Here is a 21468-nt window from a genome sequence, read left to right on the forward strand (position 1 = left end):
TCTCAGAAGCCTGCAGTGATGATTTTAGGTTCTGATTTCTTCCATGAATACTTGAATTTATCAATTAAAGACAGCACATTTTACTCTTTGCAGCTCTTTTCAATGCCTTTGACTACTGAGGTATAGAAGGGATGTGTTATAGTATCCAAATTCAAATCCAATTTTAAGCAGGTTTTTTAATGTTTCTGTTATCTTCTGTGTGGGCATGTATGCTAAATCTTCCATGCATGGGTGGGAAGGAATTATCTCTCCTATCTTGCAAACATAAGTTGCACATTTTTTATTTTTCTCCTAAAAAGGTAGAGAGGACTTGTTAAATACCTTTCCCCAAAGATTTGAATGGCCAGTTCCTTAAAAATAATTTTGTGGCCCAAGATGCAGGCATTTTTGTGCTCCTTCTGAGCACATCGTTAGCTCAGAAAAAAAACTGACCTGAACAGATATGTGCCAGAAATTTATCACCATAGATTGGAGCCTAAATAATGGGAACATATTGATGGCTTTCACTTTTTTCTTTCTTTGTTTTCTAATAAATATGAATTTACCCTGATGTTCTTCATTATACGTAGATTAGCCAAAACCTTCTTAAACTACATAATTACGAGCAAATAGTGGGTTTTATATCAATTTATACATTATTAAATACATGTAAATTCAAACAGATGAGGGTCTTCACCAATTTCACATATAGAATATTCTGGCACGAAATATTTTTGTAGTAGCATTTTATCCTTTTTTTTATGTCATGCTTAAGGCAGATTCTCTTTCAGCAGGCCTATATTTGTTACTGATTTTGTTTAGTTTTCAACTTTGGACCCAAGCTGTTTAAACAGATTACTCCCTGCTTTTATCTGAGTCAACTTCCTCATGCTTTCATCAAAGCAAAAGAAATTATTTGACTTTCTGTTTCATAACACAGCATTATAAGAGAGTCATATGTTAAATGACAGTGATGGATTCTGTATCAGGAAATGGCCATTCTGTCTGCATGTTAGCTTCCTGTAATAGCTACCCATCAAAGGCAAAAAAAAAAAATCTCATTTTTATTTATTTAGAGTCTATTTATTAGTATTCGTTACAGTTRTATTTTCTCATAACTGAAGCTAATAAATTTCAGAACTAGATTAGGTGAGAGTGTTTGAACTGGGATAACGATGGGTAGGTATAATATGTTTGTATCCTGGCACTGATCCTGTGCCTTAACTTTTTTATTCCTGGACACACAACATTTGTAATAGAAGGACACCTCTTCAGATTGACTTGAAGTGTAGATGTAAGATTTAATGGTAACTAGCACCAACACAAGCTCTGGGTACAAATTATGTTTTCTGGTGGGATCAAAACTTCTTATCCTTCTTGACTTCTTTCTAAGAAGTTTAAGACAGAGGTAGCAAGTTAGATAGGTACTCAATTGGCTAAATTTACAGAAAATACTTAAAAGATTCTTCTGGGAATGTACAGAACTCTGTCTACATTTATGTTTCAGTTGTTTCTACAGGAACAGTAGGTTTTKAAGTGTAGAATAGGGGTTCCCTCAGCCAGGGTAGCAGGCAAATCAATACGGGCAACAGCAGATGGTTTGGAGATACACAGCATCAGCGGGGATTGTGGTGTTGACTGACTGCATGTGCATCTCTTTCTCTGAGCTCTCTTGGGCTTTGTGCTCCAGGCTGAATRGGTAAATTGATAAAATACGCCTGAACTGCCTACCTCTGTAGGTTCTGAAAACAGTTTCCTAGAGAGGAGCCACAGATATTTCCTACCTCTCTGTAAACTGTGGTAAAAGGACAGCTCCTGGACAGTCTCAATACTCAGCTGAGCTTTTATGCAGGAGGCACTTGACTCCTTGAGAGCCATGCAGATCTGTAAACTCCCTGATATGGCAGGGCTTTTCTTCACATTGTTGTGTCTCTGAACAAACAGTACTTTATACAGAGACCTCAGTGTTGTCAGCCTGGAGAGAACAACAGTGCAGGTGATCTTGTGCTGGCTGCACTAAACTCCAGCAGCCCACCACGAATTCACCCTTCAAATGTGGGTCAAGGAGTCCTCACTGTTGTGGGAGGYCTGGATGGTTTGGAAAGGACCCAAGTGAAGGAGGGGAGTGCATAGAAACAGGAGTGCAATGAACTCAGGAATGTACAGAAATAAAGCATTCTCGTCTGTTTAATTTTTGCCGGTTAGCCTCTTTAAAAGAGCTGCCRCAAATGATCAAGGCACTTGCATCTATTGAGGGAGTGTTTCTGGTATGGCTCAAAATTGAATACTAATTGGCTGTATTTCTGCAGGAAGATCAGCACAAGCCTGAAACTGCTCTACTAGTAAAAGATGATGTGCCTCAGCATTTGCTTCAGCAGTGTAAAATCTAACATATGGACACACTGCAGTATTATTGGCAACCTGCAGTAGCTCTATTTATACTTCTGTACAAAAATAAAGCAGCAGAATTTTAGCAGTAGTTATTGACACCTATACATGTATAATCATAATTACTTTTTATAATCATTTTCACAGGCACAGTACGGAATAAGAAGTGATAATAGTAAAATTAGAATATCGATCCTGACATGGGTGTTGAATTTTTCTGATAGTGGTCAAAAAATAAGCTAGGAAGTAGCTAAGGTTTTTATTGGCCAAATTAGATCTGATTAAGTTAATCACAAGTTGCATGTCTTTGTCCTCCATAGCATCTCTTTACTGAAAGTTTTGTGCGCATACTGAGAGTGGAAAATGAATGGACCTGCAGGTGTTCTGTTAGTATCAGGAATTTATCTATTTTTGTGATTTTCACCTATACCACATAGTGGTATATGAAATAGAATAACAAATGTGATTATAATTATCTGAACAGGCTCACTCTTAACGATATAGAGCTACCTTTCTATTCTTTTGTAAAAACACACCTCTAAGGCAAAGCCTTTCTCTAATATAAATGCCTAGAATCTTATTAAAAATCTGATCTCATTAGGTACACCATCAGTATTAAAATAGCATATCCTAAATCTCAGTCATTTAGAAATGATCTGTACCTGAAAAGATTAAATGAGGAGCTCACCAATTAGTATAAATGTCCTAGTGGAACAGAAAGTGACTTCAAAGAACTTGATTATATATTTGGGGTTTCTGATATATATAATTTTTTTTTTTCTGAAAGACTGCCAATTTGAAGAGAACTTAAAAAACTTTTTGTGCTTAATACTGGAGTATTTAACGTTTTTTATCACTTTGGGTGTGCAAGCCAAATGTAAGGGGAAGAATTGAAACATTTAAAATATTTTAGAGCAATCTCTTTAGTTTTTAGAGATGAAAGGATTGGAAATTAAATGTAGAGCCTTAGGCTTCTTTTGCTCTTCTGCTGCACCACTGTTCGTTTTTACACGAGCTGTGGGATGGAGTTTGATGCATTCAATCCTCTTGCCCAGCCCTTGGTGTGTTGTGAGCCTTCCTATGAAAACGCTGAGGTTGTGTCTGTGTCCCATCACCTCAGATCACCTCTGGAGGACGTTTTTTACCCCATCACAATCCAATGGCATCAGACAGTGCTGCAGAGTCCAGTGAACCTTCAATTCCCAAACTCCATCAAACCAGCGAAAACCTGAAGCCTCAACTCCTGCCCAGAAGGCTCCCTCCATCATGTGAGGAGCATTCCAGTGCCAGGCTGCTTTAGCCCAAGACAGGTTATACCTTGGAGCAGCTGGCATTTCCAGCTTCCAGTCCTCCTCCTTTGCATTGTGCAACATCTGGCAACCAAAAAAGTTTTACTAAAAAGTAGCATTAGAATAGAGTCACATGCTGTGTCAGGGTCAGTTTGAAAGAAAGCAAATATTGTATYCTCTTGTGTGCAATATCCCTATGCTATGGCCTGGTTTTCCTAGTAAAAGATGCAGCCTGGTTTTAAATTTTGATTTTTTTGGTGGTTTGTTTGTTTTTRTTTTTTMTTTTATACAGTGATTCTTAACTTCCACAGAAATTTAAGCAACACTGAGGTTTGTTTTGGCCACTCTGTAAGGGACACTGCGTAATTCAGGCTTAAATCTTTTTTCATGCCACTGCATAGTGAAGATATCCATCAACTCCTTATCACTGCTAAACCTCTTTGTATTTTCTGCTAGAGTAGGAAGCAGGAAAAGAGCAGTACATTAAAGCAAGTGGTATATTTTTGTAATACCACGTGTATAAATATTGGTGCAGTGGTGGTAGTTTCCATATTTAATGCCAGCAAAAGTTTTTTTGAAATCTGCCTCAGAGCTGTAGGTCCAAAAATGCTTGTTAAGGCAAAAAGGTGAATAAACCATTTAAATGATGAGAGTTTAAGTGGGGAGTTGAAGGGGAGCAGGGAGGGGGCCATAACCACAGTGCTGTGTATTGCTGGGGGAGCAGGAAGGGGCCCAGATGTATTTAAAAAAAAAAACATATGAGGGGCAAGAGGCTTTTTTTTTTCCATCTCAAGCTGTATCAAATTCCTCCCTCCTTAGCTTTTGTTAATCTTCCAGCATTTTCAGAAATTATTGTTTTATGAAAATGCAACTATACATAATGGGTATATATTATAAATTTACACAAAACGATGTCATATTCAAAGACAGGATAAAAGCCATTACTGCTGTAAGAAAACACTTTTCTATCACCTCTAAGAATGTTTTCCACATCTTTCCTTTTGAAAAAGAAGTGAAATGGATCAGCATGAGGAAACTGTTCATAGTGGTTCCCAGCTGTGGATATGTCAGTGGAGATAAATTCATGCCCTCAAATATTACCCTTTTCTGAGCACCACTTTGCACACACCTTAAATTCCACTTTGACAAAACCAAAGCTTTCCAAGGTGTTCATCTGCTCCCTCAGCAAGATTTTGAGGTTTCACAGTGTTTGTACAAGGAGGTTCAAGGCCTATGTAACTAAATAAAAGCAGCCCAGCTGCTGTAAATGGCAGCTTTTCTTTGCCTTCCTTTTGGAGGAGTGGAGGTCAGGGATATATATTTATTTTCTTTGTTGGTGCAGGTTTTCCATGCCCTTCCAGCCCTTCTCCTGTCTGCTGACCAGCTGGGTGTTGGTGGCTGGTGGCTGAGGAACASAATTTGCCTTTCTGAGCAGAATTTGCTTTTTTTTATGTCACTTTTTATAATATGTACCAAATCTATCATTTTGTTTGGAGTCTAGGGGTAAATTAAATGTCCTTTCTATCAGATTTATTTATCCCTCACCTCAGAAACCTGGGAAGAATATCCTGCCTCTTCCCTCAAACCATCGTGTTTAAGGTTTTGTGTGGAGTTTAAATGAAGCATTTTTGTGCAGGTATATTTTCTAGAAAGGGGGAAAAACTCCTAGGGTTCTTTATTAAATTCATGTCACCCTAAAAGCTATTTTTGCAGACAAACTGCTTGTGCATGTTTCCTTTTGTAAAAAGTGTGTTTGTATGTATGTACACCTTCTTGGTGACTTACACAGGGTAGGACCCTCTGTGCTTTTGCATCAGATTCTGTACCCTGCAGAAATTACCTCTGGGTTATTGTAATGCCAGCTTTTCATTAACTAAAGGACTGTGAAAAAAAAATTAAATAAAATGCCTTTGGGAATAGTAAATGGCAAACTTCTCTGAATGTGAGCCTTGCAGCCCAATCTCCTGAAAGAAGCACCTGCAATCTGGCTTTATAGCTGATACACAGCTAGTTGGCAGACAAAGGCCTCGCTAGGATTTCAATTTACAACCTATGATACACAGGATTCTTTCTTCCTTGTAATGCTTTAAACTGAAATTGAATTTTAAATTAACTTGACACTGTGCTGTTTTTAAGTCAGATAAATAACTGTATTCCTTTTCCCTTTCCCACAATGTATTTGATATCTTACTATGAAAGCTTTTCCTGAATTGATATTAAAATTATACATTTGCCTGTCATTACTTTCCTTAGGAAAAAAAAATGTGAAACGTAGCAGGAAGTATTGTTTGCACTTTGACAGTTATATAGTTTTGTAGTTTAGGAATTTGCCAGTTTCATTTCTGTTGCTCACTGTAACAGCKTGTGGTTTATTTCTGTGTTTTCTCATAAAACTTTGATCAAACAGTGGCTTCAAGGTTATGTCCTTTGAGCCTTCATGCATGTAGATACCTTCCATTTACTTTAATTCATCAGAAAACTACAGTCTTTACTTCAGTACCCCATTTACCCCATTTCACCTTCACAGTGCTAATGAAGCAATGTCTCAACATTGTTTTGGAGAGCTTTTCTTAAATTCAAAGGCATTTTTGACTGCAGTTTTTTAAGCTGTTAGACTGACACGGTGCAGGTATAAATGCTTGTAAAACTCACCAGGTAGTTACAATGTGGTCAGGGGTCTTCATCTGGCACCTGGGAGCATAAAACTCTTTTACTTTTGACAGATGATGCCACCAGGAAGAATATATAGGAGAGCTGCCTTAAAAAAGGTGGATGGATTCAAAGTATTTTGCAGAGAATTGAATAAACACCCATGTTTCTGAATGTGCATGTGTAGTAGAAAGAAGCACTTTTACAGTAGAACTGCTTGCGGTTTGCTTTTGTTTTCCCTGAGTTTCACACTCCTATTGAACAAATCTTTCTTATCAAACTCTAACAGCTTACACTGAAGGACATACAAGGGCAGAATTTACAGTTTTAGCATGCTGAGCAAAATGTATTTCTTCAGTTCCTGGTAAAAATATGCCTAACACTGTAGGTCCCTGTGTGTAACATGAAATAAGGTATTGACATCCCTTCCTTCCTTTTTCCACCAGGAAAGTGTTCTCCCATTTTGCACCTTCTGGCTTTCAACAAGGCATTAGCATTCCAGAAGGAGTTTCACCAGCCCCTGGGCTTTAACAGTGGTCAGAACAGGCAGAAGGAAAAACTACCAAATACGTCCCCTCTTAGGCTTGAGGCTGGAATTGTAACCAGGGGCTTGTGGACATGTATTAAAGAGCACTGCTTTCCTTGCATTCCCTTGTTTTCCAATACCAGTATGATCGAAAATCCTTATTGTTTTTGTAACAAAGCACAATGAAGAAATATTTGGAATATTTCATATCTCTGAAGGTATTAACAAAAGAGAAAAAAACCCACCTCTGCCTCAAACAGGACAAGAAGTTATGCAGACCTGCCTATCTCAGACAGAAATTCTCCTAGGGGAAGAAATGCCACATGAAATTGGAAAGTTTTTATTTTCTCTGATAAGAGTGAAATACCAGAGTGAAATACCAGAGCCTTAGTTTGGATGCTTTTCACTGTTTTATAGTCCAGTCATCTCTCTGCCCACCCCTACCCCCCACACTCCCCCAAAGTATTCAAATGGAAAAGCTTTCTTTCCAAGGTGTTTACATAAAGAAGGCATTCGGCAGCAAATAAGATTTCTACTGATCCAAAGTATCTTAGTGTGCTATGATCCTTTCCCAGAAGTTACCTAAACGGGCTGAGCAAGGGCTCTTGCCCCAAACCCTGAGCATTTACGGATCCTTTGGGTGGGCATTCTGGGCCACCTGCCTGGGGGTACCTGGGCATATTTGTTTGAGTCTCTGCCAGCATATATGCCAAAGAGATTATGCTTCATCTTTCATCCCAGGGAGAAGAGAGCCTAAATAGGTTTATCATGGAGTTTTCATTCACTCTGTCATTTCTTCCTTCTCTATAGTTCATTGCTAGGTTTCTAATTTTTCCCGACAGCAGTGCACACCCCTGCAGCTGGCCGTGCATAATGATTCCCTCCTCCCAGACTGACAAGAGAGGATGCATAAATCTCCTGCCATCAGGGTGCCTCCTGTAGCAGACACTGCCCCCTCTCCCCGCTGGAAAAAGATCTGTCCCCTCTGCAGCACTCTCATTTACCACCTACCAGCTTTGCCTGCTGAGCCAAGATGCTGCCTGTGACCGTTATTCTGCCTATGCTAAACATTAGGAAATGGTTCTTTTTGGACAAAAATTACAACTTTTTTTTTCTCCTAATGATAATTATTAGTGCAAATTGGAGTGCCTTTGGCAATTGTATATGATGCAAACATTACAACRTACAGCAACGAGCTCCTGTGAAAAGCAAGGGTGGACTGATCATTTGAATTAGGAGCTTGAGGATGAGAAGGGCTGTCAGGAGCAAGAATTTTGACCAAAATATAGGTCTGTAAGAGGTCTTAAGCTAAAGATCCTCGTGTTCTCTGAGGCCCTGTATTAACTGAAAATGATTGCTTTGAACTATCGGGTAAGGGCAGTAATGTCAAATCCAGGGCTTCCCAGCTGCTGAACCCATTGAGCACATTGACAGTTTATAAATCAGACCAGATTTGTGGACCGTTTACAAAGCATTGTTTGAAAATCCCTTCCTTGGCCCTCCATCCTCTGTTATAGCAGTAGAATACTGCAGCTGGCTAAAAATCAGCGTAAGACCAGTTTAAAATGCAGCAATCTCTGTTCCTGTTCTGAAGAGCAGGCACAAGGTGAATGTTTAGTTCAGCAAGAGCTTCATCATTCCTCACCAGCAGTAAAGGTATAGGTAAAGGTCAGCCCCTTTCATCTTGCAAGAGTCCAATCCACAAAATACTAGATTTCTCGAACAGGTGTTTGGTGTTAGCAGCATGCTGATAGTCTGATATTCACAGTTGYTTTTAAAATTAAATTATTATTTTTCTTCGGCTACAAGTATTTGGCAGTTTGCTCCGATGCTGTCCTTGTGATGATTCATACTGCAGTTATTTTGAAGAGATGGATAAACTACAATTGTTTATATACAAACAGAATGTGGCATTGGCTGCCAGAAACCAATCTCACTAATATTTGACTTGTTAGGTTGCCTCATGTTTCATGTTTTGGCTATCAGAGAGAGCAAGCTTTAAACTAATTGAGAAGAATTTCTTTCTTTCTGAGTGTGTTCAAATGGAGTAGTATTTTCTCCTCTGTAAATGCTGGCAATTGATTATAAAATGTCAGAGGTGTTAGCAGTGTCAGCGACCTTCATCTATTACAGCTGGAATAATAGGCAAGACTTGCTTTAGGACACCCTGCAGTTGCTGACAGGTTTTGTTGCATCTGCAGCCAACTCTGTATCATTAACGAGGAAAAAAAGGTGGATGAGGGAGTGTGGATTGTAAATGTAAGAGTGCTCACTCCACTRAATTTACTTGAAAAATGATCATTTTTGTGTCCAATGCCATTTTGTACTCTTCATGATTTTCTAATTAAGCCTGGAGGGCTGTGGWTCCAGGTTTTGATATGAGCAGTATCCTCTTTGCAGAGATGAGAACAAAGCTTCCTYGCTGTGCTGCTGGATGCTAACTCATGAACTGGTTTTTCCTCCATGCCTTGGTTACTGCATGTAATTTGGAATCTCACTCTTGTGACTTCATGTGCATCCTTTCAGTGGACCTGCCAGCCAGCTGCCCGTCATGCACAGCTATTCCCAGGATCCTTAAATGTGACTTTGCATCTCAACTGTTCCCATTTAAACAATGAGCTTTGAAGCAAACTATGGCATGCTGAAGAAAAAGCCCTTCATGTCTAAAAACACTCTTTTAGACTCTGTTTAAGGCTTTAAAAGTGGTTGTGGTGTTTATTTATTTGAAATAATTTTATTAGAATAAAGGAGTACTTGTGATTCTTGAAGATGAGAGAAGAAAGAGTATCCACTTGCTGGGTGGACACTTGTGAGTGGTTTCCTGAGGGCATTGCCCCTTTCTTGTCTCAGTGTTCCCTTGCAGCACTGTCAGTGATAGAATCTGATAGGCAGTGTGTTTTGGGGGTTAAGAGAGAATGCATCCACAGTTCTTGGAGAAGGGGGAARGAAGAAGACAATGACAGACGTGTCAGAGCAACAGGAATAAGGCTTGGTTGGATTTAAAGAGAAATTTCCAGCCCGGTATAGTATWCCTTCACCTTAATGATGGAAAAAGTATCTTTATTTTTCATTTTAGTATCTTGTCTTTATGGTATTTTAGGACTGAAATTCCTGCACTTCATTGCCTAGATATCTTATCTATTAAATAATGTTTCTATTCTCTCTGCTGAGAGCAGGTATACAGACAAACAGAAAAAGATCTTTATGCATTGCACAAGTTTTTGTTGTGTGAGCATTAATAAAGAGAGAAGCTTAAGATTTCTTTGGGGGAAAAAGCCTCAGAAAGTTTATCTTCCCAGAGCCTCTTTGAGAAGTCAGCTTTTTACTGTGGAGTAAACCTGTGAGCCAGCTGAAAGGTTTGGTGCATGGACATGATGGAGGCAGCTGTATTTTAGCTGTATTTGGGCTGGAAAGCATCGGTGGGATGATCCACAAGAGATGTGGGGTGTCTGTGACCTTGTGCCTTGGCAGAGGGAGAAGTGYTTCTGGAGGATGGTTCTGGCACGGAAAGGTGTGGAGTATGCAAGGTAGAAAATGTGTTACTGTGAAGGTGGAGTTTCTTCTAAGGAAACACCACCACTGTCTTTTACTCCCAGTTCCTTCCTCAGTTTTAACTTAGGACACATTCTCTTTCTTTTCTTACCAGGCTAATTTAACCTAAATGCATTAAATCCTTTCAGTTTGTGACATGTGAACATACATTCTGATAATTCGAGATTGAAATAACTTTTTAAGGGTTTACATATATAAAATCTGTATAGGTTTGGGCTGTTGAAAGATTCCTTGTTGGGGAAGATGCATGCAGTAGAAGYGGTGGCAAACATGAAAAGAAGGTTGGCATATGTTTCTGAAAAGCACATTTCYAAAGTTCCCTTTGAGAAAAATCATAGGATGGTTTGGTTTGGAAGGGACCATAAGAGGTCATGACTCAAATTGGAGCCAGTGAGATTGCTGGCTCAGAAAATATAAAGTATTTAGCAGTTGACTCTGCATAGCTCAAAACTTAAGAATATGGTGATAAGTTTCTTGGGATTTCTGAAAGGAAAGAAGAATTATTGTAATATGTCTCCTTTGTCTTCATTTTTCAGAAGTTAAAAAAAAAACTAAGAGGGTGTCTCAAGCTTTCCTAGTTCTTTACTATGCATTTCCTTTTATTTTTAGATGGAAATAAAAATTTAATCAGGCTAAACCTTACTTTCCATACTCAATTATTCCCCAGAAAGTTTAAATAAGTATAGATGTAGGCTTTTCAAGAATATGCCCGTAGAAGCTAATTTCTGAAGCAAAGGGAAACTGGAAGGTGACATTGCTTTTGRAAATTGAGCCTTAATAAAGGGCTTCATTTAGTCATCCATCCTTGAAAAATGGCTGGTGAAATATGCAAGGGTTGAGAAGGAAAGGGGAAAAACAGAGATATGAGAGAATCATACCAGATGAAAATACAAGGTAATTTAAGTCCTTGGTCAATGTCTGTGTTTGAAATTCGTCCTGGTTGGTTTGGTCACCCAAAAGCTGGCAGCTCAAAACAAAATTCTTGCAATAAAGTGTTCTTTCCATGGGCTTTAGCAGGCAAGAACTGGGCTTTAGCAGGCTCCTTATGGGGCTGCTGTTATCTTTTAGAAAAGTGTTTCCTCTGAGGAAGAGTTAGGGTGCTGTGTCGWTAGCTTTCCAGTGCTTTCCTCATTTCCATGTTCCCTTGAGCGGGGACCTGCAGAGAAGAGCAGGGAGCTGTGCTTGTCCACAATGGCAGCTGTAGTGGGTTTGCCCTTCTGTAGGGCTGTGCTGGGGCAGTGGGGCAGTGGAAGCCCCCTCACTGTGCCCTGGGTGGGGAGCGTTACATCGCTCTGGTGCAGAGGGAGCTGAACGCCTCTTTTGTTGTTCCAGGTACAAAGAGTGAGGGGGACAGCCCAGGGCTCAGTGCTGGGGCTCAGCCGGTACCCCCAGGAGCACAGCTGAACAAGAGTAAGCACTGACACCATCTTGTCTCCTCCTGAAGTCCCAGAAGAAGTGGGGTTTTTGTTTCCCAAACTGTGGTGTGCACACAGATTTTTCATGTGGATTTTCTGTTTTCAGGTAAGCTCATTTTTTTTCCTTCTTTTTCAACACGATAGAGTTTTCTAAATGCAAAATTACATTTTAGTTTTCTGGACAAATTTGTTGCTATTCATCAAGACTTTCAGACGTTGCTGGAGCATTTAATAAGTGTTTATTACTACTAATGGAGATAAAACTTCTAGAAGCCAGTCTTGCAAGTGGCAGTAAAAATTAGCAAAGGGAAAAAAAAAGGAAGAATAGCTTGGCAAAGGTTCTGTATTCATAAACCTATTTATAGATGGTGTGCTGTGCAGAGGAGAAGGTTTGTGCCTCTGCCAGCAACATGCTGCAGYCTACTGCTGTGCTAGTGCTTGCCCTAATTTTGCACTTACATTCTGAGTCTCCCAGGGGATGCTGAGCAGCTGTGTGGCTGACCTGAATCTTGAAGGTGTGTGGGTTTGACTGTGACTCTGAAGATGATCGGAGAGATTCGATCAACTTCTTTTCCAGGACCTGTTCACATTGATTAGCGTGTGTTGGCTTGGCAGGTTTCTCAGAAAGCAGCCTGTAAAACCTTCTTTATTCTCAAGTGGCCAAAGAGATCTGAAGCGAGATTGATAGAGGGGTTGCACAAACACGGCTCTGGCTCTGTTCTTTAGTTGCAAAGTGGTTTAAATCCATTTTGGCAGCTGTCTTGGTGCTGGTGACGCTCCTGGAGGCGCTGAAGCTGAGAGCTCTGGTTCCAGCCTGGCWCGGGGCTGGAGGGGAAGGAGACGCTGGGATCCTGTGTGCCGCCTTCCTCACAGCTACCAGTAACAATTGTCCAAAGTCTGAACTTTTTGGAAGGTAGCACTGAGCCTTTCCAGCAAGAGAAACACGTGTCTCCTGCCCGACACCAAAGAGGAGGGAAACGGTGGGAGGGGAAAACAAAATTTCCGAAGAGCCAAGTTAAGGAAACAAGTGTATTCTAGTGTTTAATTGGTACCTGGCCAAATGCCAGTTTGGGACAGATTCTGTTTAGATTTTTTAGTAGTTTATTTGCTTTGAGTTTGTCCTTTTTTATTGGGGGGGGGGGGAAATTGTTTGTTTGTTTTGGATATTTCTGTGTTTTAAGTTTTATTCTCCCTTAAAAACAAATGGGGAAAGGAAGGATCAAAATACAGTTTTCCATGCATGTGAAGACAGCTGTGCTAAACCAAAAATGTACATTCTGCCTTCGCACACTCATTTATGCACCTAAAATCATGATTTTTTGAAATGTGGGAAAAAGCATGAAATCACAGAGAAATAGCCCCTATTTAAGCTTATTTAGAAATGCACATCAGGAAAGATGAGTTTCACTGAGGAACAAAGGTGGGTGCTGTGGGGCATGTGAATGTGAGGAGTGGACTCACTGAAAGCAAGTAATTGCAGAGTAATTTTGCTGTGGAATTTTAAACCAATTATGTGAATAACAGAGCATATGTTCTGAAAGTAGTCAGAAGTGGTTTTCTGTGGGTATAGCTAACATGGTTTCAGGAAGCCTCTGTGTGGCCAGGGTTAGTGCTCCCACAGCTGAGACAATGTGAGTGCTTGCATGTTTGGCTGTACATCACTGCCTTGCTGAAAGTCAGCCTTTCCCAATCTGCCTCTCCCATGGTAAATCTTCCAAAAAAATGTACAAAGGTGTGTCTGATCATACCAAGTGCCTCAGCTTGTTTCCATGTCTGACTGGAAAGTCTGGTGTTCAAAAGGTGCTTGATCTTATATTTTGCAATTATTAAGTGTTTTGATAAGCTGCATCAAACTACATCAAATTTTACTGACATTACTGCAAGTTTCACATAAGAGGACTGATTAAAGGTACTATTTCAAGAAGCCTTCACTAATCTAGTTGTTTCTTGAGCTCTGTTCTTTTGAAAGGGAGATTTGCATCCTTTTGCTGTTTAATAAAACGAGACAAGTACTAAAAATCCACTATCAGCGGTTTGGCTTGAAYGCCAAAGCATGTGGCTTATTGCTCTCCAGAACATGGAGGATATTAAATGTGGATATTAATTTTCTTCTTTCCTCTATCACAAAGAAAATAGAAATGCTCACACGAGAAGGGGAAAACAGYTTATGGGATTCTTCAGCATTGCCTTTCATAGTATACAATTAGGAATTTTTATGCCTAGTGGATATGAAGTGTTTCCTAATGTTAAATGTATGTAAATAAGTACAAATCRTGTTGGTTTGGTGKTTTTTATTTTCTTCTTTTTTCCTTTTATAACCGTTAAAGTACCTACAGGGTGGTATGGAGCTTGACAAGTAAAACAAAAACTATGAGATCTCTGCTAAATGTTCTTTTGTTTCTAGGAGGTTTCAACAAACCTCCTCAATCTTTGATGTTTTCTATTTAAATGGGTGGTCAGTGCAAGCATTTCTGCAAATTCATTTCACGTGAAGATTTTGTCTCTGAAGTTGTTCAAGTAAGCATAGCTGCAAATTTGATTCACTTGTGTGGCACTGAACTTCACATGTAAATCATGCTTCTAGTAAGTCAGTATTGTGCTAGGAGGTGCTAATGGCTGCCATCAATCAGGGCTGGAAAAAGTTGTTCTCCTCTTCTCCCCCAGACTAAATGAGACAGCAATTAAATGCCCTTTTGTTGCGTGATAGCTGAGACAATGGAAATCAATGTCCAAAGCACAAAGCAGAATGGCAAGTCTTAAGTATAAGCTAAGCCATGTGTCCCAAGGGATTGGCATGTTGATTTGCTTACAGCTGAGAGGGTATATGAAAGAAATAACTGGGGAGTGTAGGCAGCAGGAGAAGCGGTAATGCTCCTTGGACCGAGGCCAGAAGGGAATATTTGCTGGGAAGACTTCTCAGTGAGGCTGTGCTGCCATGATCTTGCCTCCATGCAGCCCAAGYTCACCTGACAGTACAAATTTGATCTGGAATAGGCCTTGGTATAAGATCATGATCAGAAAATATGATACTGTGTTTGTTTGCGTGTTTCTACACTGGCTGCTCAAGAAGAGGCAGTATCTGATCTGATGGGATACGGATGCAAACTTCACCTTTCAGCTTTTTTAAAGTGCCTCAGCTGGCAAGATGAGTTTATGCTCAACCAGTGCTATTATTCCAGTGGTTTAGATYCCTGGAATAGGACTTGCTGCATCCTGAGAACAATATTTCCACCCCACTAAATGCCATCACTTTGTTCCTGAGTGCTTGACAGGTGCAAAACTTACTCTTGCATTTCTCCTAAATAAAATTCCACTGTAAGGAATCCCAGTTTGCTCATCCATTCCTTGTGGATGCTAACAATGCCTCAAGACTCTTAAACCATGACATACTTGTTAACTAATTGAGTCCAAAGGACATGAAATCACTTAGGTGGCTGAGTGTATTTTGCCTGTCTTCTTCCCTCCAGACCTGCTCCGAAGCTCATTATGTCGATGGGACACTTCCTTTTGACTCCAGCTCACAATTCTGCCTTGGCTTTATTGCCTTGCTGAAAGGGCCTTGAGTTACAGAGGACTGCTTTGTCTCTAATCTGTGTGGGGTTTTTGTTTTTGTTGGGGGTGTTTTTTTTCTGCTTTTGTGCAAAATTGTAAATGCATTGAGAACAACAAGCCATTGCATTTACTAATGGCAAAGCACACTGCTGTCATGCAGCTCATATGCTGTTGGCAGAGAATGTAGCTATATGATGCTTTGCAGCAGCTGGGCTCCACTGAGAGTAAGCCTTTTGCAAGTTTAAGGCTTGGAAGAAATGTTACAGTAAAAAATTATTTTATTTTTGTGCCTGCAAAGTTTTACACGCAAATGACCAGAGTCATCTGAAGTAATACTAGAATTTGATCAAAAGAAAATTTATCTGCATGGAGAGCTCTGTATTGAATAATTTCTGTGGGGTGCTGTATCTGTTACAGCTCTTTTTAGGGCTTGAACAGAGGAAAACAAAACTACCTGTATACAGAGGTCCACAGAAATCAATAGACATTAGCAATGGACTCAGACAAAACCTTGGTTGGCGTTCCTTGTCCATTTTGCTCAGTGATACAATGCTGTCTTTTCCTTGTGTCCCCATCAGGGTGACTCTCTTCAAACTTGGTTCTACTGCACTCGCATTTGCTCTTGTGCAGTACTGACAGTTGCTGTGACACACTTCACAATCCCACTGTCTTCATATCAATGCAGGTGTCCCTCTTTGATGTTGCCTCTAGTTCTAGCCATGACTTGCACCTCACTTCTGCATTAGGGTCTCTATTAAAGCAAAACAGAAACTCGAGCGAACAGGAGAGACTCCTCTATTTGGGCACAGCAATACACTGCTACATTATATAATTTTTTTTTATTTAATTACTATGTGTGTAATTTTGAATAATCACAATGAGGCTTTTTAAGCATCTATTTCTATACTGCAAGCCTTCAGCAGTTCAATGAAGCAGAGCCATTGACTTGTGTTTGATGTGTCCATTACCTCCTGCAAATGCTTTGGAATACAATGGAGCAGCATACAGACTTCAGAGCTGTCGTGACAGGTATTAAGAATGTGTCAAATCCCAGTGATGACTGATAACATATCTGTCATTTGTGATGGGATTATTAGGAAGAGGAAAGCCACTAGGAGAGAGATACTCTAGGAAAAAAAAAAGGGGGGGGGGGGGGAGGGGAAGACAAAAAGAGAGAGGATTTACTGTTCTTCAGAGCTGCCTGGTTTAATTAAACCTTGTCTAGCCCATAAACAAATCTATTAGCTTTCTGTATGGTTTGGCAGCTTATATACCTCAATGCTGCTGCAGGAATTCCATGGAATTTATTCTTCTCTTTGGTGGATAGTTGCTCTATAGATATTGTGACTATGAAGAAGATTATTGACTCRCGGGTACATGAAAACAGCTAGTGCCAGAGTACTGTATTTTTTATTTTGTTTTCTAATCAAAAGTTTAATAGAATACYGTGAAACAAAGAATTCTGTGGGCACATAAAATATTTTCTGCATGGAAAATTATATGGAACCAAGAAAAGAGAGCAGTCTGCCAGTGTCATTTGATTTGCATATTTGGTTTGCAGGAAGGATTGYTTTTCTTTTTGGTAAGCCTGAATGTGTGTCTTCTGTGAATGTAGAAAGAAGGCTGATCTTCTAAAACTGGGCTCTGTTGAATGAGACCAATGTGCCTAACACAAAGACATTTTCAGGTGTTTTAGGCTGAGCCATAAACCCATCAGAGATCTRTCAGCAATTAAATATTAAGACAAAGGAAGCATCTTGTCCAGCTGCCTTCTGGTGTTCAGGCAATGCCAGAACAGAGGTGATGTGAGTTTCTTGCTGTCAGCATCTTTTTGGTGCAGGAGTATCCCCAGGAGCAGCTAAACAGTGTAATTGTCTCATATGGCCCCTACACACAGAGATGGATTTGGGGGGCATATTGGATGTCAAGAGAGTGGGACACTTGAAGCTCGGTGGACTAACGCATTCCTTGCTGTCATATGCCCCCTTAAATCCCCTTCCAGCAGGGATTCATCAGCCTTTGAACAGAGCCCCATCACAGTGTCCAGATTGTCCCTTTGTCCTTYCTGCTGACTTATCTTTTAGCAGCTGTATGAAAATGGACSTGGTGTTATCTCTGCCCCTCCACAAGCACAGACAAGATGCTCACCAGCTCTTTCAGAATCCCAGTCCATCAAGGAACCAAAGGTAGCAGAGATCAGTGCAATGCCCAATGGACACTTGATACCCCTGGATTGTTGCAGAAGGGCAGCTGCTGTGTTGGATGTTCAGCCTGGTGGCCACCCATAGTGGATGGCTTGGAGAGGAGCAGCTGCTCTGCAGATGAGCAAAGGACAGTGTCAGCTTTGGGAAGCAGAGATGGAGAGCAGAGGGCCCTGTGTGAACACCAAGCTGTGGCTGTTGTGTCACAGGGTGAACAGGAGTTGATTGCTGTTGGAGTGATCACTGGGATGTGAGAGGTACACAGTGACCTAGCCAAAAGCCAAACRCTGCTGGATGGCTTTGGACCCCATTCCTCACAGTCAACAGCGATCAGCTGACCCACACTGCCTGTGCCTGCCCAGTGTCCCACAGCATGGGCACACCGAGCCCACCCTGATCCAGGTGAGCCCCCTGCTCTCCTGCAGTGGTGTGAGCTCCCCTCTTGGGTGAGGGTGGGCAGCCAGCCCTTGTCCGTGATGAGCTCATGGGGAGCACAGGCTGTGAACTGAGTGGCGAGCAGTGGTGGCAGGGTGGGTAGCCAGACCCTGAGCTCATGGGTAGCACAGGGGGAGCACAGGCTGTGAGCTGTGGGGTGAGCAGGGCAGGAGGGTGGGCAACCAACCCCTGAGCACAGGAGGAGCACAGGCTGTGAGCTGTGGGGTGAGCAGTAGTGGCAGGGTGGGCAGCCAGCCCCTGAGCTCATGGGGAGCACAGGGGGAGCACAGGGGTGAGCAGGGCGGCAGGGTTGGCAGCCAGCCCCTGTCCCCTCTGAGCACAGGAGGAGCACAGGCTGTGAGCTGCAGGGTGAGCAATGGTGGCAGGGTGGGCAGCCAGCCCCTGTCCCTGCTGAGCACAGGAGGAGCACAGGCTGTGAGCTGTGGGGTGAGCAGTGGCAGTAGCACTGTGTGCGTGCTGGCAGTGGATGCCGTGTGTGCACCGCAGGCACAGGGCATGCACTGGGGCCGTTGCAGCACGCCCGTGGGCTCACGCCCTTGCTTACCTCATGGAGACTCACTCACCTGCCCAGGCCCTCGGGAAAGACCTTTTATTTTTCCCATCTCTAAATGCATGTTTACCCCACCTACAGAGGCTGGAAGATCGAAGTGCAACCTGAAGCAAGGACACCAGCTTTTAAAAGTGATGTATTGCAACTTAATTAATTTCCCAGGGTAGTTCTCTCAAGGCCCTYATGGCAAGCATCCCAAAAGAGTAGTTGGGGAACCTGAAGCTGGTTTAGCTTCAGGGATGTTATAGGAACCTGTTTTTTTTCCCTGCTCCAGAAGCTGAACTCAGCACTTCTTCACAGTACCTTGAACTGTACACCCAGAAACCATTAATCATACTATAAAATCTTGGCTTCAACTTCCCCCTTTAATACGTAGGAGATTACCATACTGTTTGTTAACGTTGTGTCTAGCTGGCTGACAGCACCTCTGTTCATACTGATTAAATTTGATTTTGAAAGAGGAAGGGTGCTAGGGAATGTTGCTGCAGTGAAGAGCCTTCCTCCACCAGTCTTAKGTTTGGTTTTGGCCCCAAGTAGATGCAGCACAGATGCTGATATATATCGGTGATGCACAGTTCACGGTGCCTGACTTTCCTCTTCAGTGGCAGCCACTTAGGGAGGACATTCTGGTGCAAATAGGGGCTGCTGGCAGCATTCACTCTCTCCTTTGGGGTGGAGTTTTTATGTGGTTTTTTTTTTTTTTTGTTGCTGTTTTTGTTTGTTTGTTTGTTTGTTTTGTTGCTTTACCCCACAGTACTCACATGGTCTTTTATATACTCCCATATTTAATAGATTTGCATTCTGAATGGATTTTCTGTCCCAAGAAAGGACTACAGTAAAGTGCAGATGAGCTTGGAATACTTCCCTGAAGAAAACTATTCCTTCCCTGTAGTCTCTCTCTTTTCCCCAATTCCCTAAATTTTGTCAGTTTAAGAGAAGAAATGGAAGCACTAATCTGGGAGCTATTGAAGAAGTTGACTTGAAACTCAGTTATCTCTTTTTTTTTTTTTTTTTTTTTTTTTTTTCCTGTACATGAAGTGTCCTGAGATAACACAGAAAAATAGGAGGTTGAGGGAGTCACCCCTAAAGATCACTGAACTTTCAGTAGAATTCCTCTGAGTGTCCAAAATCAACAGTGCCCTGCATGGTCTCAGTGTGCTCAGTTTTACATATGCTCACACTTAGCTACAGTTCAGCTCTTGATTTATTTTTTTATTTAGTGKTAGGATTAGAACCATCCTTTGAAAACCAAACCAAACTGATTACTATCCAATTTRAATACAAAAAAGATATCTTTAACCTGAAAAGGAAAAACAACTTGTGAAGAAAGACCTTTGTAACTGTAACTCTTAAGTTCATTGAATATTTGAATGAAAACTGATGTCCATGTCTGTTTGGACAAAGTAAAACGTTTCAAAAAAATTAAAAATATAAGCAGTGTTTGGTAGTTGCTCTTTGGGGGAGGAGATCTGGAAGGCAAAATATTGCAAAATGACTTTTTTTTCTGAGAACAAACAAGCCTAATGGGAGATCTCTGTTATGAAAATATGTAACTGCTGACATGAGGATGTTAGGATATTTTTAGTGCTGATAAAGAAAAGAAACATTCATTGGAGTTTTGCTAAATCTTGAACAAAAACACATGTTAAGCTCTGGTTACTCTGCTCTGGATGGTAGCATCACAGTATGTATAGGAAGATTTCTTTCACCTGAGAGCTTCCACTGTTGTTTCCACCTCTAAGAGTTTCTACTGTATTTAGAGGAGAAGGAATGAGAGAGAGAGGGGTTTGGTTATAAAGAAGAGAGTGTACTGCGTAAGTGTCACTGATAAGACTTTCAAGGTGGTGTCTGCTAACTGAAATAATGCATTTAACCTTAGGTAAAGCTAAAAAAAATGCATTTACATGTGGCTGGTGCACATGCCATTCTGCTACTCCCATCTCAGCCCATCTGTAATTTCCAGTCAGCTGGGACCTCCCCAGTTAGCTGATAAATGATGGAAAGTGGCTCAGTGAGAAGCTTCCTCAGTGGATCCCTTGGGTGGATCCCATCCAGCCCCATAGACCTCTGTGTGTGTCTGAGTGGTGTATGAGGTCACTGCCTATTTCCTCATGTATTATGGAGGCTTCGTGCTGCTCCCCATCCTGGTCTCCCAGMTGAGGGGTCTGGGTACTCAGATAATGATTAATCTTACTATTCAAGATTGAGGCAAAGAAGGTATGAAGTATCTCAGCCTTTTCCTCGTCCTTTGTCCATATGTTTCCTCCCACATCCAATAAAGGATGGAGATTCTCCTTAGCCCTTCTTTTGTTGCTCAGGTATTTATAGAAACATCTTTTATAGTTGTGGAACAATCATAGAAAATATTTTTAATGTGCTACATGACAGCACAGTCTCTGCAGTATACAAAATTCTTTTCCTCTGACCTCTTACATGCCAATTGTATTGGGAAAACATTAATTAAATGGGAACAATGTATTTATTGTGGCTTGAAGTTGTTTTTATCGCAGTTGCCGTTGTTCAGGTTCCCAAAAAGCAATGAAAGAGTCTGCTTAAAGATGCTCTCCAAGCACTCTATTTCAGAGTGGTTCTTTGTTCATGACTGCCAAAAAGTAGCAGCAGACTATAAAGAAAAAAAAATCCCTTCTTTGTAATTTCAGTCCCTTGAGTCTTGATGCAAAATGGTTTATATTAATTCACTTCCAGATTTAGTTTAGTTTAATTTTAGCCTTGGTCAAGGGCTACCAATATGTTATGCTCTTCTTTAAATGGACTATGCATCCCTTGGTAACACCCTGAAAAAATATTAATTTKGGGTTTTTTTTTTAAACAGCAGGCAGCATTCAGCTTCTCAGATCAATCAGTGCACTCCTTGTAAATCTTGTSATTTAAGTTCCTCATGGACTAACAG

The 21468-nt window shown here is 41.0% G+C and overlaps 1 protein-coding gene across 5 annotated transcripts in view; it reads left to right on the forward strand.

The window, feature by feature from the left end:
• PLXNB2 (plexin B2) overlaps positions 1-21468 on the forward strand; it is a 248393-nt gene that overhangs the window by 67008 nt on the left and 159917 nt on the right. For all 5 annotated transcript variants that reach the window (XM_057378720.1, XM_057378730.1, XM_057378741.1 and 2 more), the window contains one exon: positions 11716-11904. The gene's annotated coding sequence lies outside the window, so the exon portion shown is untranslated. The remainder of the gene's footprint in view (positions 1-11715; positions 11905-21468) is intronic.

The sequence above is a fragment of the Malurus melanocephalus genome, unplaced genomic scaffold (genome assembly GCF_030028575.1).
Source record: "Malurus melanocephalus ecotype Western Australia unplaced genomic scaffold, MMel_1.1 scaffold_11, whole genome shotgun sequence".
In the NCBI taxonomy this organism is placed as follows: Eukaryota; Metazoa; Chordata; class Aves; order Passeriformes; family Maluridae; genus Malurus; species Malurus melanocephalus.